Here is a 16623-nt window from a genome sequence, read left to right as displayed (position 1 = left end):
TCCAATTTGTGTAGTCTTCCCCCTGCTTTTCTGCTGTCTGTTTTTAGCTAAGCAGTACATAGTACATAGCCAAGCTGAAACACAACTGTAAACTAGTAATTAATTTGTGATGAGCAATGAATTACAGACACCTGACACTTGGGTAGGTAGCTTTGTCATTGTGCTCCTAAAGTTGTATTATTCCAGGTAGCATGTTGTGATAGCCTTAGCTATCGTGGCTTCTGTCTTTTGCCTTTCTTCTGTAACACATAGATGTAAGCTGTATTATACTTTTATTACTTGCCCTGTTACAGCCAACAATTTTCCATTGTGTTTTGTTCTGTTGGTTTCCTGCAAGAGAGGTTCTCAAACTGTAGTCAGCAAAAATACTCAAACTTAGCATTTAAAAAAAGTTGTTTAATGTATATGCTACAGTCTGTGTGAACTAGTCGGTCTGCATGAAACCAAGTGACCTGATAGATCATTTTAAAAACAAAGTTTAGGAAACAATCCCATCCAGGTCAAGTTTTCTTTCACCCCTCTGGCTTGGAGGAAACTGCTGACAAGTGCGATGTTTTTATTTAGAATTTTCCTGTACGAGATAGCAAAGTTCAGTTCAATATGCATACACAGGTTTTTAACTCTTAAGTAATTTCTTCCTCAAAGATGAGGGAATAATCAGTTTGCTTCCTTTACATGAAGAAAATCGCCTCCAAATTTGTTAAATGGAAAAGGAAAGAGGATTTATGCTTATCTTGGTATACATCTCTAAATATTCTGTACTTGTTAAGTAGCTATTTTCGCAATGGTGCATGCTTTCCTGTCTATGTAACTTTTGTGTAATGCCCAAAATTCTTAATGGAAACAGATCAGAGCCTAAAAGGAAATAGTCTAAGTCACTCTTTCAGCCATACATCTCAGCACCCAGCAAGCTAATGCATGTATCTGAAAAAGATAATGTGATGGAAGGCTCCATTAAACCCATTGGAGCTGTAAAGCTGCAGAAATAACAAAACTGTTGGTATTTTAAATGAATGGTTAAAATAAATTCCTGTTGGTTAGTGCTGGGCTATTTGAAGTTCCCCAATGTTTAAAAGGAAAAAGGAGCAGGGATTTTAACCAGCTCAATTCATTAAAAAATGACCTGTAGATGGGGTTTGAGAGGATAATAGGCAGCAGATTGCAGTGGGAAAATTGTGGCAGAGCAGCAGCTCAGAGTTAAATACATTTATGCAGAGTGGGCAGCAGAGAGATGTAAAGAATTCTCTACTGCAAATGTTGCAGAGCACCAGCATAATACGCTTGTTTTGTTTCCACTGACACTTAATGTACTGTAGCTGTTTGTGGCAATATTTACATTTATGAAGTCATACGCTGAAAAGCTTTAAAATATTGGGAGTGTTACATAATATGCAAATATCAGTGGGTTTTCTCCCATTTATGTCCATATTTTCAAGTACAGTCATATGTGGAAAACCTAATGTTTCTTCCAGTCTGGTCCTGCTTTGTTCTAGAGCAAACATTCCTTCCCTAGCTCCCAGTGTTTTGAAATCTATTTAGAAAATATTGGCTTTTATCAACACTTCATGTAGTCTACTGAAAATGCAAGAATGGATTATATTTTTTCCCAAACCTTCATAACTCTTCCAAATTAGATGGTTTTTTATGAAGACAACAAAAATTTTACAGCCAGCAGAATTTAATTATAAAGGGAATTCCTGAGCAGGAAAGCTTGGTTGTGATACAGTAGCACTGTAGCACCTCTGTCTTACTCCTGGGAAAATCTGAAATATCCTTGCTGCATGTTAACAACAAAAAATTAAAGATTGCTTTGACAGACTACAAAACTTAAAATATTCTCATGGATGACACCTGCAGATTTTCTTTTTACTATTAAATAATGGAAACCAACATTTTAATGCAACTTAAAGCATTTCAGAGCACATTTCTGATCTGAGGAGATACACTCTAAAATTCCTGTGTGGGTTTCTGCAGTCCAGGGATGCAATAACATGGAATATGTTTTGTGTGTATCCCATGGGATTTTTCTTTTTTATTTTTTTTTTATTTTAATTTAATTTTAATTTAATAATATTCTTTGCTGTTTGAGATATTGGAGGTTAGAAGTTGGCAGTTTCTCAAAAATGTTAATAGAATGCATTTTGTAGCCACAAATGAGAACAGTATCAATCACAAGAGCAACCAAGCCTCTTGCACTCACATTTGACCTTGTGTAGAAGCTTACGAAAGAGAGGAAAACTTGGTGTGTCGGTGCAGAGCCTGCCATGGGTATATTTTGAAGCATTTTCTTAATACAAGATGTTTACCCCAGGGGGACTGTACTTGTAGTGACCTTACCTTACCTTTTAGCAAAGAACATTTGCAACAAGCTGTTTCCTACTGTACCACTGGTGTACAATCAGGTAGTAGTAGTAAGCTGAGAAAGCAATTTTGCTTGTCACAGGTTACTCCATAGAGTTTTGGTGTGGGCAATAATGACCTGAGGGCATCCCAGGTCAGAGGGGGGTGTTTTTTTCCAAGACTGGCTAGTGTACTAGATGAAAATACATTCTCCAATGTTTGGGAATAGTTTGTGCTTTTGGAAGTGAATAATAAAGGTTTCCAGTTGTCTTTTAATACTGGGAAATAAAAGTTCCAGGTATTAGACTTACAACTTTGAAAGTATTAGATGACTAGTAATCATTCTTCAACCTCCTTTACCACAACAGGCTATTTATTTGAAATCTGTTTCGCTGCCCTTATTTCTTTTCTTTCCTTGCTAAATATAAGAACAATTAGAATACAAAGTCTCATTAGTGTACTGCCTCTAGCATGGCTGTCTCTTTATTGATGGGTTACAGAGTTACAAAATGTGGTGAAGTGCTCACTTGAGGGGAAAACAGTGCACATGGAAATTATTTCAGCTTTGTAAATCATGAAGGCACAGAAAAATAATCAGATTTCTACTACAAATCTTAAAGGTATTTCCCCCTATTTAAAACAGTGCTTGAACAGTTCAGTTGCTTGCAGATAGGTAGCATCACAGTGAACCTTTATTGATTTTTTTTCTGTTTTTTTCCTTTACAATTTTTCTCTACTTTTAAACACATCTCTATGTTCTCAGTACTCTAGAATTCTTTCACACTTTTCTCAAAAGCATCTGAATATGACATGCAGTCTAGCTTGAAAAGAATCCAAAAGAGGAATGCAGAGCGGAGAGCGTGAGGTATGGAGCAGCACCTACTCAGAACAAATACATCAGGACACTTGACACGGGCAGTATGGGTTGAGGGAGGCATGTAAAAGAAGTAAAAAATCATAATGACGTAGGAAGAAGAATATAGAGGTAATACAAAGGAACAAGTTTCTTATCTGGTATCCCTGTCTGTGGTCTGCCAACTGTGCGTGTGTGTTGTATTGGTGTCTGTCCTGTCCTGTTCCTCTGCACCACCACCCACCCCCACCCCCACCCCGCACCCCCCAAGAACCTGGCAATTCAGAACAAACACCCAAAGGTACTTCAGACAAAGCTGTTAAATGTGGAATATCGTTCCACAGGATGCTATGCATACAAAGTTGTAAATGCCTTCAAAAGGTAATTGGATACATTTATGAAGGAAAATTCCATGCAAGACAATCAAAGATGCCATTTCTCTTACAGGAAGTCTCTAAGCTGTAAATTGCTGGAGATTGGGAGAGTATTTGGAGAAAGTGTTGCTGTTGATGCCTTTATGCTCTGGGCCTCTGCCAGAAGCAGACTAATGGGCGAGCTGGACTTTTGGTCTGATCTGCTAGGCTACTGTCATCTTGTAAACCATTTTTGTCCTCTGGGGCATTCCTTGGGGTACGTATGATCCTTCTGATCTTCTTTTCATCATCTTTGGTACTTGGCAACTTTGCTTAATCTGCAGTTTATCTCTGTTACCTTAAATGTCATCTGCTGAATCTCATAATCCTTTCTTAGATCAGTTAATACTATAAGTTAATAATTTATTCTGCACAGATGGAGCACTCTTACTTTTCTGTGACAGTTGATTTCTCTGTCCCTAAATTTGTGTTTAGGAGTGAAATGCTTGAAAATAACTTTTACTTCAATTTTTCAAATTTGAAAAGTTTTATTCTGAACTAACATATAATCATTTTCTAGAGGAATATTTAATGGATGTCTCTGTAGCTCTTCTAATTGTTTTATTGAAGTATAAAATTCATTGACATCATTTCACCCTGGATAGTTTCTTTAGCTAATTGAGCCATGTTACTGTGGTCTGCACCAGCCTGATAGATTGCTCCTGTCCAGAAGCAGTTTTTAGTTTTGATCCAGGATTCCCCCTTTGCTGCTGTTAGGTATTTCCCTCTTTCTGTGTATGCATAGTGAACTGTTTCTCAGGCATGGGTTTTCAGCCACGCGTATTATCAAGTGACTCACTTTGCATTACTGTTTTGGTAGTTCTTTGCTACCCTGTTTTAACTTTATCTCATTTTTCTTTGAGTGAAGGTTTCAAATAAACATTCTTTAATGGTGAGAGTTTAGAATTAAAGCTTTTCAGGTTCACCCTTTTCATGTGAGTTCCTATACCAATACAAGTGTGGAACTCTAAACATTAGGCTTGATACTAAACTTCAGTATCCTCCTTTTAATACCTTTTTTTGAGAAAATGTTTTGCTCTGTTCAGAAGCATGAAGTGATGCTGCAGCTGAGCTGTATTGTTAGTCTGATGACAAGCCAGAGCTAGAGTGATACTTGCTGTGCATTGTCTGCTGTCCTTGCCTATTTCTGTATTGCATAGTACCAATTGTTTTCAGTTTGCAGCTGTTTTATACAGCTCAATCTGTGTAGCTGCCAGAACCACTTAATGCCCAACCTGTCTCTAGTAAGAGAGAGTTTAGAGAAATTATCTTCCTTTTCTTCAGTGGTTTGAGAGATGGAGATGCTTCAGATTATGATGCAGAATTCCCTGGTGTGTTCAGTTCATGTGCTGTAATGAAGTTGTTTTAAACAGTGTAATGCTATGCTGCGCATGCTGAAGGAACAACATGACAGGACAATGCAGGTTACAGACAAGAGAATTTCAGATAACTTTGGGGAGGGGGAAAAACTTGAACCATTGAACACTTGCTGAATTTTGTGTCATTTAAATGCCTGCTATGTATCTTAATATTTCAGAAACATTAAGAGCTACTTGCAGTTCCTATTACAACTCTGGTTTATTTCAATCAGTATTTTTAAACTGCAGTCAGCACAAGACAAAGTGCCTTAAAATACCTGAGGGGAGAGAAATAGCAAATTTCTCTTTTTAATGCCCTCGGGTCTTTGCTGCAGGGTATTATTCTCGCTCAGAGTGCTATTTGCCTTAAGGTGGCTTTTCAGCAAATACTACCAATTTTCTTAGATTTGTCAGTGTTCAATTAGATTTTATATTCAGACCACTGTAAATTTTGACGTGTCTTTAAGCTGTCTTTATACTGTCCACTGACCCTACAAGTTATGGTCATTTTAACTGAGCTGGTGTTTGTTTTCTGACATTATCTCACTAATTCAATGCCAGGAGCATTTGTTGCCTTTCTTTGTCTTCTGGCTATTCCAACCGGTTCAGTTTGCTTTCTGCTGTAGTTTCTTGCTTTAGATTTACATCCTGTATTCGTGCCTTACTCGTTGCAAGGTCAATTGGTACGTCATTGGGGAGTCAAAAAGTGTGGATTGGCTCTTGTCAGAAATGGAATGTAGCCATCGTTTATGTTCTTGGAAGTACTCAATTTTTGATCCATACAACTTCTGTTAACACATGCTTTCAAGTAAAACTTTGACAAATGATAGCATTACATGGAAGATACTTTAGCATAGCCTTCTGGAAATACTTTTCCTAGAGATCACTGTGAATTTTTGTCCAGACCAGACTTAAAATAATAGTGTTATGAAATGTCAAAGCTGGTAAAACTACTTAAAAGAAAAGGAATTTTGTCTAATGGCCTGTGTATATGGCTTAACATTTAAGTAAAGATTGCATTTCTGACTTCAGTAATTAGAAAAATTCAGCTAAAGCATTTCTCTATAGCTTTCTGCTGAATTGAATTTTCTTTGTCTGGCCATAGCTGTGGGAAAAGCTCAGTGCAACACATCTCTGGAATTTTCCAGCTTTGTCTGGGATGCTGTTCATACTCTGCTTGCAAGCACGAGCCCTCTCTCCTGGGGCATGTTGGCTTTCTGGGCTCAAGTGATGTTTTGTGTTAAAGCTGAATCAGTTTTCTGGGCTAAATACTTCTGTGGCAACCCACATTGAGAAGGGTAGTTTCAGTGTAACTGAATTTGGAAATTGTGTTTGACAAGCCGAGGAAATGGCAGGATTGAAAACTCAAGATTCCATTCTGACAGAGCCATCAAGGTCATCCCAAAAAGTACATAATTCAGAATTGTTGAACAAATCATTTACTATTTTCAATCCCGTATCAATCTCTATTTTTTTCACTTTCAGTTTTTCCCACTGTGTGAATTGTTACTGATTTATTAGTTTTTATTACTATCCATCAAATATACAGGAATTTTGTAATTAATTAGTGAAGGCTCTGATAAAGTCTATGCAAAAGGTCAGTCAAAATGTATACTAGTTTTGCACCACATTACTTCACGTCCTAAATGCTAGTGGTGTATTTGCCTGTCTGTAATTTAGTTCAAGGGAGACACGGGATCAACAGAAATGAGTTCTCTGTCTTAATGAAAGAAAAGGACAAACTGCGTAATGAATTGATGGTACATATGCTTACAGCATAACTGACAGTCAGTCCCTATAAGTTAAGTGGGTTGCAGATTGCTGCGTTAACCTGCTGTCCTTCTGAAAGTGATCTTCCCAAGAAGGGGGTGTTAGGATTCATCTTGTGTTCATTTTGGTACTCAAATTGCAGCTGTACAAAAGTTCTTTCAAGTGCACTGATGTTGGGAACTGTTTTTTTGCTGTTGTATGTGGTATTAACCTATTCAGCAGGCTTAAACCAGGCTCTTCTCATCTTCTCTCAGGGAACTAACTCATTTTATACGAACAGATTTCATAAGGAGAATGCCATGCATGCATTCAATCTGCCAATTTCTCTTCTTATCACAATGCAGTAAGATTTTCTGATAACCTATGTCATATATCCGTGAGTGTTTGTTCCTTTGGGGAGGGTATTTGAAGCGGGCAGCCGCAGTCTAAGGCAGTGTGTTGATGGCAGGCTTGTTGGAAATGCAGCCCAGGAGTTGTATCAGGAAATACGCTGCCATTTTACAACTTTCTGTTGAACTGAAACCGGGAATCAACATTATGTATTCAAGAGCAAGAAAAATGGCACTTTCAGCAGGGCATAACTTTATTTTTATGCTCCTAAGCATTCTTTGGTTTGCAGTTTTGGCTTGATATGCTCATGATATCTTCAAAGAGGGGTAGGTGGGGGCGTGGTTATGTGGTTAAACTGCTTTTTGTTGTTGTTGTTTCTAGCTTATGTAAACGTGTATATTCTGTAGACACCAAAGAGAGTTTGTAATAGATTATTTAACCAAATTATGTTTTTTCAACTGCAAACATGGGGGGGGGGTGGGGGCGGCGGCGGCGATGACGGCGGGAGAGAAGAGGAATTTAGTTTTTTTCTGCAGACTTTGGTTTTGTTAGAAGCTCTTGTTTTCACAAGAGATCTCATTTTTACCAGAATTGCTAATAAGCCAATGGAGTGCTAACAAAAGTAATGTTACGTATTTTAATAAAAATCTCTCCTAGTTGATCGCACGCACACTTTGCGGTTATTTTGGTAATTCTCCTGAGAGATTCCAGGATGCTTTTCAAGAGATCTACTTTTTTGTACCATTCTTCAAAAATATAGATGGATTTTCTTTTAATGGGATTTTTTTCAGGTGTACTTTATTTTTAATTTTTTATTTGCATATAAAATTTATAAAGTTATATTATGACAGTACTGTTTCTAGTGCTTCTGAAAGCGCCTTTAAAGTCTCCCTTGCATGATCTGTCAACTCAAATTATTACATTTGTATCTTTTTTGTAGAGTCTGTGCAATTAAAATATCTGTAATTTGTTTAGTTTTTATGGTAAAGTTCAAGGGAGAAAGCAAGCCAGTTTGTCATGACAGTTTTGAAATACCGCTTAATACGTTTATTTAAAACCAAAGAAACTCAATAATGATTGAAAGGAAAGCCTAAGAAGAAAACGGTGTTATAAATGATAACAATTAAAACAATTTTATTTTGGGATCAATCAATTTAGGTTGAGAAACAATAAGCAAAACCAGCGCTGGATGCGCGGAGAACTCAGTTAGTTCCACCACAGGCACCCCTGAGTCCTAACAGCAGCGTCTTTTATGCCCGGATCTCGACCAACCTCCTCTCGCCGGCTGTTCGTCCCGCTCTTTCCCCACCGGGCCGTTGGGGTACGCCTTCTCCTCCTACTGGCTCTCCTTTGGCGCGCTTTTTCAAATCTCAAGGTCTTTGTCTCCTTTGGCCGGCCTTCTCCTGGCGTGGTTTGCTTTCCTTATCTCCTTCGGCCGGCGGGCTTTGCCAAGCAGCGATTGCCTCAGGGGAAGGGGAAGCCATCACATCGTCTCAAAGGAGAACCACACGCGCCCACTCACCACAACTGCAACACAGGTCCCAGATTTACGCAGGGTGCAACGATTACACTTAACACACTACATTCTATTTTTGACATGAATCATGACTGTGTTTATCACAACGGTAAATCCCATTTATGAAGCTGTAGAAATCTCGAGTAACTTTAAATGATCTTGTTTTTTTCAACAAGGAATTAAGAATTTGCTCAGGGAAGATGCAGACTTTACGTTGTATAAAATGGAATCAGAAAGGTCATGAGAGATGACAACAAGGCACATGTCTTGGATATGATTTATGGAGTTAAATGCAGTGCATATGTGGAAAAAGTTATTTCCAGTGTTTAGGGAACTCTGGGGAAATTTTTAAAAGTCCAGTTAATTAATCCTTCAAATGTACACACCTACAAACATTATTTGATAGCAGTTTAATGTTGTCTGTACTTGTCTGTTACCTTTTAAATAGCAACAACACTGGAAAAGCAAGTATTTATTTGCAGGGGGAAAAGGACGAAAATGTTCAGAATATTATAAATCAAAAAGTAGAAGTAGTGTTCCTCAAGTATTAAAGCCTTCAGAACTTTGTGTTCATACATGAAGTGCATTTTCCTTTTTACAAAGCTTTATGAGGTGATTTGGTGAAATCTGGAAGAAGTGTCTGTCTCTGTTAATCCCCCCCCAAAAAAATTAAGGTTGTGCCATTCTTATGCAAGTAGGCAAATGCTTCTGCAGAAACACTTTGGAGGAGAGAAATACCAAAACAAATTGAAGCCACAAGGATTTTTGCCATTTTTCAACAGTGATGATGTGCTGCATCATATGCTACAGGCAGAAAGTTATTCCGGCATGAAGTGCGTGGTGATAATATGTATATCCGTACATATAAGTGAACGAATATGTTTTAGGAGGGTTATATAGAAAGATTCAATCTTAAGCAGCAGCAGGTGCAGGCTAATAAAACTAAAGAGGATCACAAAGCGTGTTGTACTTTTTTTTTTTTAGCTGATGAATGGATCTTGCCTGGCATGACTGGTATGTGTACAAACAATACTGCTTTATTAACCCACTTTTAAAACATGTAGTAGAAAGAAGGAATTTCATATGTGTATACAAATACACATAATATTCAGATTTTATAGCAAGGTGAGTACTGGATATCACAGTGACAATTATATTCTGAGGTACTCCTATTAAAAAGAAACTCTAGAGCCTGTGACTTGTATTCAAAAACTTGTAATAACTGCATCATGTATAAAGAAAATCACTCAAACTCTTGCTACTATACTTCAACATTTTCTTAGCACTCCCCTTGCTTATTTTTTGCCAACAAGATGCTGTAAGGAAATACTCTGTGTTTCTTTGGCTTCTGTCAATCTATGATAATAATGATCTTGAAATTACTTGCAGTGGCAACTTGAAGTACTTTGGTAAATTGTGGCTTTTGTCAGTTAAACTGCATTGGTAGAAATTTTCTTTCTCCCTAAAACCTTCTTTTATCTTTGAATTAAAAATACGTGTGTTCTCCAACTTCCATTGTTCCCCTTTAATCTGTAAAGCGCAGCATATGATGTGGCTTCTTTGTTGATTTTAAAGATAATTTTTAGCCTGTCAAAGACCTTCTGTCTCAACAACTTTGAAACAAAGATTATATTATTTTTTTTAAATAGATGATAAAGTGCAGCTGCCAGATTAACAGACATAAACTGGAAGGGGAGAATCTCACAGATGGTTCTAATAAAACTCAGTGAACAGCAAAGGAGTGTGGTGGTGGGCGGGGGAGTGGATTGAAATTCAAATAGTAATCCCAGTGCAAGTTTTGGGTTTAGTTTGTGGAAGAAAGTTGCATAAATGGCCATTTGAGGTTTTGAGGTTGGGTGGGGTTTTTATTGTTGCTTTCAATTTTTCCTGTTGCTATAGTACTGCTGATTTTTCCTTCTTCCTGTACTGCTATGTCCATATTGCTACCTGAGGCTTGTATTGCTGTGCCAAGAATCTTCCTCTAGGAAGCCACATTCAGATATTCATAACATTTTTGTGGATGTGAAATATCAGTAAAAGCCTAGATTTTCAATAGCTGTTGAGATAAAAATCTTACTTGTTGCTACAGCAAAGAACAGTAAAAATGATGCAGTAGACTTGTGTTGCTTTATTAACAGGTACTGCTCTTGTTTCTGTCTTCTGTCCCATAGCCTCCCTTGCAGGACTGTACAGTTCTTTCTGATTTTTGTAAGTTCCTTTTGGCTTAAGTTGAAACTCTCTTCCAACCTTTAATAAACCATGTGTTTTATAAGAAGTTTGTACTACATGATTCATTCATAAGGATGGATGACAAGTAGTACCTTCTGTCTTTCTGCTGACTTTCTCCTCTTCTTAGATGTTAGGGTACGGATAGGCCCCAGTAGTCTCAGAATTCATCACTAGTTCTTCTTGACATGACTTTTTGGGGTTCTTTGGGAGAATGAGGATAGTTGTTTTTTTGATTTCATTGTTTCAATTCAGATGTGCCGTGTTTAATATCTTGAGCTTGGTTTTTCATTATGGTAGTGCATGGCAAAGTATTTTATTTGGTAAAGGAAAATATGTTCCCAGTTAATAATACCCAAGATGATGTCATTTCCAGGTACAATTTGTGTTCTAGAAAGTCAGTTTGGTTACAGTGAATTGTTTCCAACTTTTTAGGATGGCTACTACAGCTATAAGATGTATTACTTTTCTGTTTTGGGTCAGCTGGATGTGGTCACAGAATGGAGGGTGTCTGTATATTCAGAGTTCAGTTGTAACCTGTGCTTGGATGGTCTGACTACAGGAAAGATACCTGGAGCTTCTTTTGGGCAAAGAATGTTATTTTTGCCTCACTTACAGGACCAAAGCAATTAATGCCTTTTTTTGTTGTCTTGCTAACTTTTTCTTTCAATTAAAGGAATAGTATTGGAGAGCACAGAGGCTTTTAACCTATATGGTAGCCCTTTGAGATGTGTATTCATCTTACGGTGTCAAAATCTTTTCAAATCAGTAGTTCTGGAGTTGCAAATCCTTCAATAGCATGAATAACAGATACTTGTTTAAGAGTCCTTAAGCATGAGCAAGTCATTGAGCACTTCCTTTCTCTCCGTGAATCAGTTCTATTTTAAGCAGTATTTTCATGTTATGTTCAATATTTTTAAGTTAAAAATGTTCTTATTTTTAAGCTCCTCTTTTTCCTGTTTCATCTCCTGTACATCTATGAATTTGTATTAAAAACATAAGCATATGTGGAAAGGAAGGCACATTTCCTATACTGATTTGTTCCCTTTGTCTCCTTTAGGAGTGGATATATAATCTCTTACAGCATTTCATATCCCAAGGAGACAATTTTGAAGTGAAGAAGTTACTATTTCAAAACCAAAATGCATCCCTCTGTTACCTGGTCAGTGGTTAGGTAATACCACTTTGAAATGCCATCAGCCAAGCAGTCTATCTACATGTACAGTAATAACAGCAATATCTCCTCGCACCTCAGAGAGATCTCTGGAAATTCTTCTCTTTAGATCAGCATTTTCTGTGCCACGTGATTCTTGCAGCCTCTTTGGCAAGGCTGTCATGCAGGAGGCCTGTGCAATTCCATTGAAGGAAAATCCCATAGTTTAATGAAATGCTTTAGTTGTTGATACTGACCCTGTGATATTGTGTTATATTGCGATATTTGCTGATACAATCAACTTGGAAATGATCTGTTTCTTTTGTCTTTGCTGTATTGTGAAAAAAAATAACATGCACATTTATAATTACTTATTTTTACAGGTTTTTGTGTCCAAGATATCAGCATGCTGATACATTAAACAGCATAAATGTTTCCAGACTCCTCCTAGCTTGGCAAATCTGATAGCTATCTGAAAGTGCAGAGTAGTTCTTTTGATTAGCATTCTGTAAGTTGCCAGTCATTCACAGCTGTGAAGAGTTCACTTCAAGTCAACATCAACAGGAAAAATATGTCCCAAATCATGGCTTTACTTTCTTGTGGATTTGCTGCAGTTTTTGCCTCCTTACATAGTCAGCAATCATAACTTTTATGGTGGTTTTTGAAATGTTAACTTCCTGTTACTAATCTTGTAATTAGATGCCCCTTTATTCATGGGCTGTCACTCAGATTGACAGGACAGATAGCTCCCAGCGTTGGCAGTTGCTAGAAAGTTGGGGATGTTTTGCAGAAATGGCTTGTGATTCATTTGTTTAGCATTCCTCTTGCTCTTTGTTATGTGAGGACAGCTTGTATGGGACTGAGTCACATGGCAGCTCTTTTCATACAGAGTTTCAACTGCCTGCAGCTTCTACAGAAAGCCAAGGCAGATGATGAAGAGGGGCATTTATCTATACCTTCATTTACTCCATCTATGTTAATTGTCTAGTAAGAGCAGCAGCTAAAAGGAGGATTTTCATGTTGTCTTTATCAATTTTACTGAAGATGTCATAAATTATAGGTACTGAGCACTGAAGCATAAGTAAATACAGAGTGGTCAGGGTTTGTGCCAGGGTTTAATTCTTTTCTTTTTGAGTGGTAAATTATGTTTTTTTAATCAGTATGCTGTTTGCGACCACAATAACAACTTTTATGTGAGATCTCCATACTGCTTGTTGACTTAGCTAGCTTTTAATATGCTGTATGCTTATATTGGAGATAAAACTTTTACTGTGGCACCTATAAAATATAATGTAATGGCAGCTTTAAAAAAATGCCTAAATGTTCCTAAAGAGCCAAAAGAACACCTGATTTATATAAAGCTGTGGTAGTGAATCTGTGCCATCTCCAGCTGTGCCAGAGCTGTTGGGTTACAGTTCTGCAAGGAAAGGCAAATGGCAAGCAAACCCCTTTGCTGCTGCTGTTCAAAGTCTGCAGAATTTTAGGATGGAAGTAAAAATGCCTGCATGCAACTGAAATTAGAAAATGGATGTAAATGTTGGTATTTTATTACAGTATTCTGGCGTATTTATATTTAAAGAAGTGGCACAGTTAGAAATGTAACCGCATTTGGTTTCGTAAATAATTTTATGTTTGGGTTTACTTGTTAAGTTCCTGGGATAACAGTCCTGGGAACCATGAGGATGTTATGTACATTATTTGCTAGCCCTTGGTGAATTTTAGTATTGCCATACATTAAGTACTATTTCTACTGTTATGCTGTCTTTTTTTAAAGTTAGACACAGTTACGACTATGACAGTGTTTTCCTGTCATGGTGTTTCCTATAGAGATGTGCCCAGAGGTGCCTACAGTTTGAGAACACGTGCTGCTGTCTGGTGGAACTTGACCACCTCAAGCACTAAAGGAGAAATCCAGCCCCCTCCCCTAGCCAGCTTCTTTAAATTGAGCATGCTGCCTAAATTCACAAACTTCCTAGTCCCTTGCTTTTCTAGCCAGAAAAAAAATATTCTGAAAGGAGTTAAAATTTTACACAAACACATTGCCTTATTGAGAGACTTTGAATACATGTTCAGTGCAACCATTCTGTGCCATGAAGCATTTCCCAATTTCTCTGTTCTTCAGGGCTGTTTTTCTTAAAGAATTCTCTAATATACAAAAAAAATTTGCTGCTGAGGACTAAGAACCGTGGTGCGCTCTCACCACTTTTTCTGGAGGATTTGCCAGGTTCTGTGCAGGGCTCTGTTCTCCTTTCTGTTCTTGTCCTATATGGTATTTCTGGCTAATCCCATCTACAAGAGCGTATTGGTTGGTGACTCTCAGGTTGGGAAGAGAGCATTAAATATTCTCCATCCAGAGTAAGCTCTTGACTTATCTCTAATATTGCCATTTAGATGATGAGCCACAAGTTTGAGTTTAAGACTGAACTAATGGCTATTCCATTGTCTTCGTGTGTGTGTGTGTTTAGTCACCCTTCTCATTAATTTTTAAGCACATAATGTGTCTTTTCTGTTATGATGGTTCTTACTCATCTCACCTGTTACTGCTCATCTGCGAAGCTATTTCAGTACCTTCCTTTCAAATGTCCTAAAAAACTGTTTTTGTTTTGATAACTGTTGTCAAAGCATTTCACTGATGCCATTCAGCAGTCAATGGTTTTGCTTGTCATGCTTGTCAATGCTGTCTTGCTATCACATAGTCTGTGTGTGCTCACCAAACTGTAATTTCTTTTCTCAGAAGTTATAAAGTGCTTTGTTTCATGTTATTTGTAGCTTTCATAATACAATTAAATTTCTTTGGGCATTTGCCTACTTCCCTCCAACTTTGTCATCCACGAATGTGTTCAGTGAAGTTACAGAAGCCAAACACTGGGGCAGGGGAGAAGTTGGGGGAAGGAGAAAAAAAACAACCCCAAAACAAAACCCAAAAATAATTAGGTAATACTGTCATCTTGAGTAACTCGGGAGACCTGTGAGTTAGAGGCACAGCCTTGACACTGTCAGAAAAACAACAAATACTTCTCTGCTCCTGTATTAGAAGCTGAGCTTTCCTCTAAGTGTCTGTGGCTGTTCAGTTTTGCTGGATTAAGATTAAGGTTATTTGTGTAACTGACTGCAATGAAGGTTAACCACCGTGAACTGCTAATATGCAAGTATAAGTAACATAAACCTGTGTGCTTTTTTGTATTATGTTTAATGTACATTAAAACATGTAATATTTGTAGATATTTTTGTTATTTTTTTCTAATTCATTCTTTATATTTTGTTTGGAAACTGTAATTAAAAATAAGAAAATTGCTAGGATTACCTGTTCCTTTTCCTAGGAAAAGCTCTTAATTATACCAGCTAGCTTCTACAAGCCATTCCTCAGCATTTGCACTCCAGCCTGTGCTTTTATTTCAAAGCTAGTAGTGTGGCTATATAGCAGATAAAATTAAAAGAAGACTTGTAGCAGTATGCTCCTGCGGTCCAGAAAAGAAATTTGAATGCTAGGGAAGAGGATAGAAGTCTGGTGTGCCAGCTATGCAGCCAGAATTCTGATAAGAACCCAAGTATCTTATGTGGCTCTTTAAGCATTTAAGAGATCAGAAGGTTACTAAAGAAGGGAAATTAACAGTAAATCACATTTGAAACTTGTTTGAGATAACATCATTGTCTTTCTTTCACAGAAAATGTTGCTGTCCTCACCAGTAGTCGTTGAAGAGAAGGGTGTGAAGCGAATTTGTCTGGAGAAGTAAGAAGCTCTGAAATTTTCAGCAGGATTTATTGCCAGTAACTGCAGAAGGTTTTGCAAAGCCAACTGTTGACATTGGAATGGATGAAATGCCTTAAACTTAAGCGGTAACTGATTTTTCTGATATCTTTTTATTAATGCAGTATGATAAGGTAATTTGTATGGATTATAGAGGATATTGTTTTACTACTACCAGAGTTTAAGTAATGTGACCTTTCAAAAGCCAAACATGAGACAAGTCTGTAATTTTGTGAGTTTCGTGTATTAGCAAGAAGTTGGAATTTTAGTATCTGATGGTGTACTGGGTAGTTAAAATGCCATCTTTAGGTTTGTCCCATCTCCTCTATCATTGAAAAACAAAAATAATTTTGCTATTACTCTGTTAGTAGCTGTTTTACTACCAAATGCCTAGCAAAACTGAAATTCAGAACACGTTGTAGAAGCATTTCTGTAGCTGTTTTTAGCTAATGGTAAGTAATTTGTGTGACTTCTGAAACGCACAAAAAGACACATTAATATGAAGGTTGCTCAGTTCTGCTAACATTTTCTCCAAAATCTTTTTTTCTTTCATTTTCTTTTCTTTGCTGTTTATCCTGTTCTCTGCTCTCATCCACTCATAACTGGGCATGAAAGATCTAAAATATTTTTATACTTGAGACTTGTGCCATGTCTACACCAGGTCAATATACTAGTCAGGAATACAAAAATGTTAAAAGTGGGAGTAGAAAGACCCTGGCTTCTCCTAGCTATCCAGTTCTATCCAATTGTAGGTTCTTTTTGTAAAAGTGACTGAAGTGCAAGCAATTACTAAAAACAGAAGGGAGAGCAGAATTACCACACATTTAGTAGACCAAGACTATGTTTCTGGTATTTGAGAGAACAGAGTAAAAGGTCTTTGTGCTCTTCTCAAAGTCTCGCTGAACCTGTGTACAAT

General features: G+C 37.4%; 1 protein-coding gene across 5 annotated transcripts in view; it reads left to right on the top strand.

Moving 5' to 3' along the window:
* Positions 1-16623, top strand: part of PEAK1 (pseudopodium enriched atypical kinase 1) — a 119776-nt gene that overhangs the window by 36525 nt on the left and 66628 nt on the right. For 4 of the 5 annotated variants that reach the window (XM_040600075.1, XM_040600077.1, XM_040600073.1 and 1 more), the window contains exon 2: positions 15625-15796. The gene's annotated coding sequence lies outside the window, so the exon portion shown is untranslated. Of the gene's footprint in view, positions 1-3663; positions 3824-15624; positions 15797-16623 lie in introns of those variants that run through there. The other variant, XM_040600074.1, reaches the window with a different exon arrangement.

The sequence above is a fragment of the Falco naumanni genome, chromosome 7 (assembly GCF_017639655.2).
Source record: "Falco naumanni isolate bFalNau1 chromosome 7, bFalNau1.pat, whole genome shotgun sequence".
Taxonomy (NCBI): domain Eukaryota; kingdom Metazoa; phylum Chordata; class Aves; order Falconiformes; family Falconidae; genus Falco; species Falco naumanni.
Note: the sequence above shows the minus strand (reverse complement) of the source record. Positions and strands in the feature narration are given on the sequence as shown.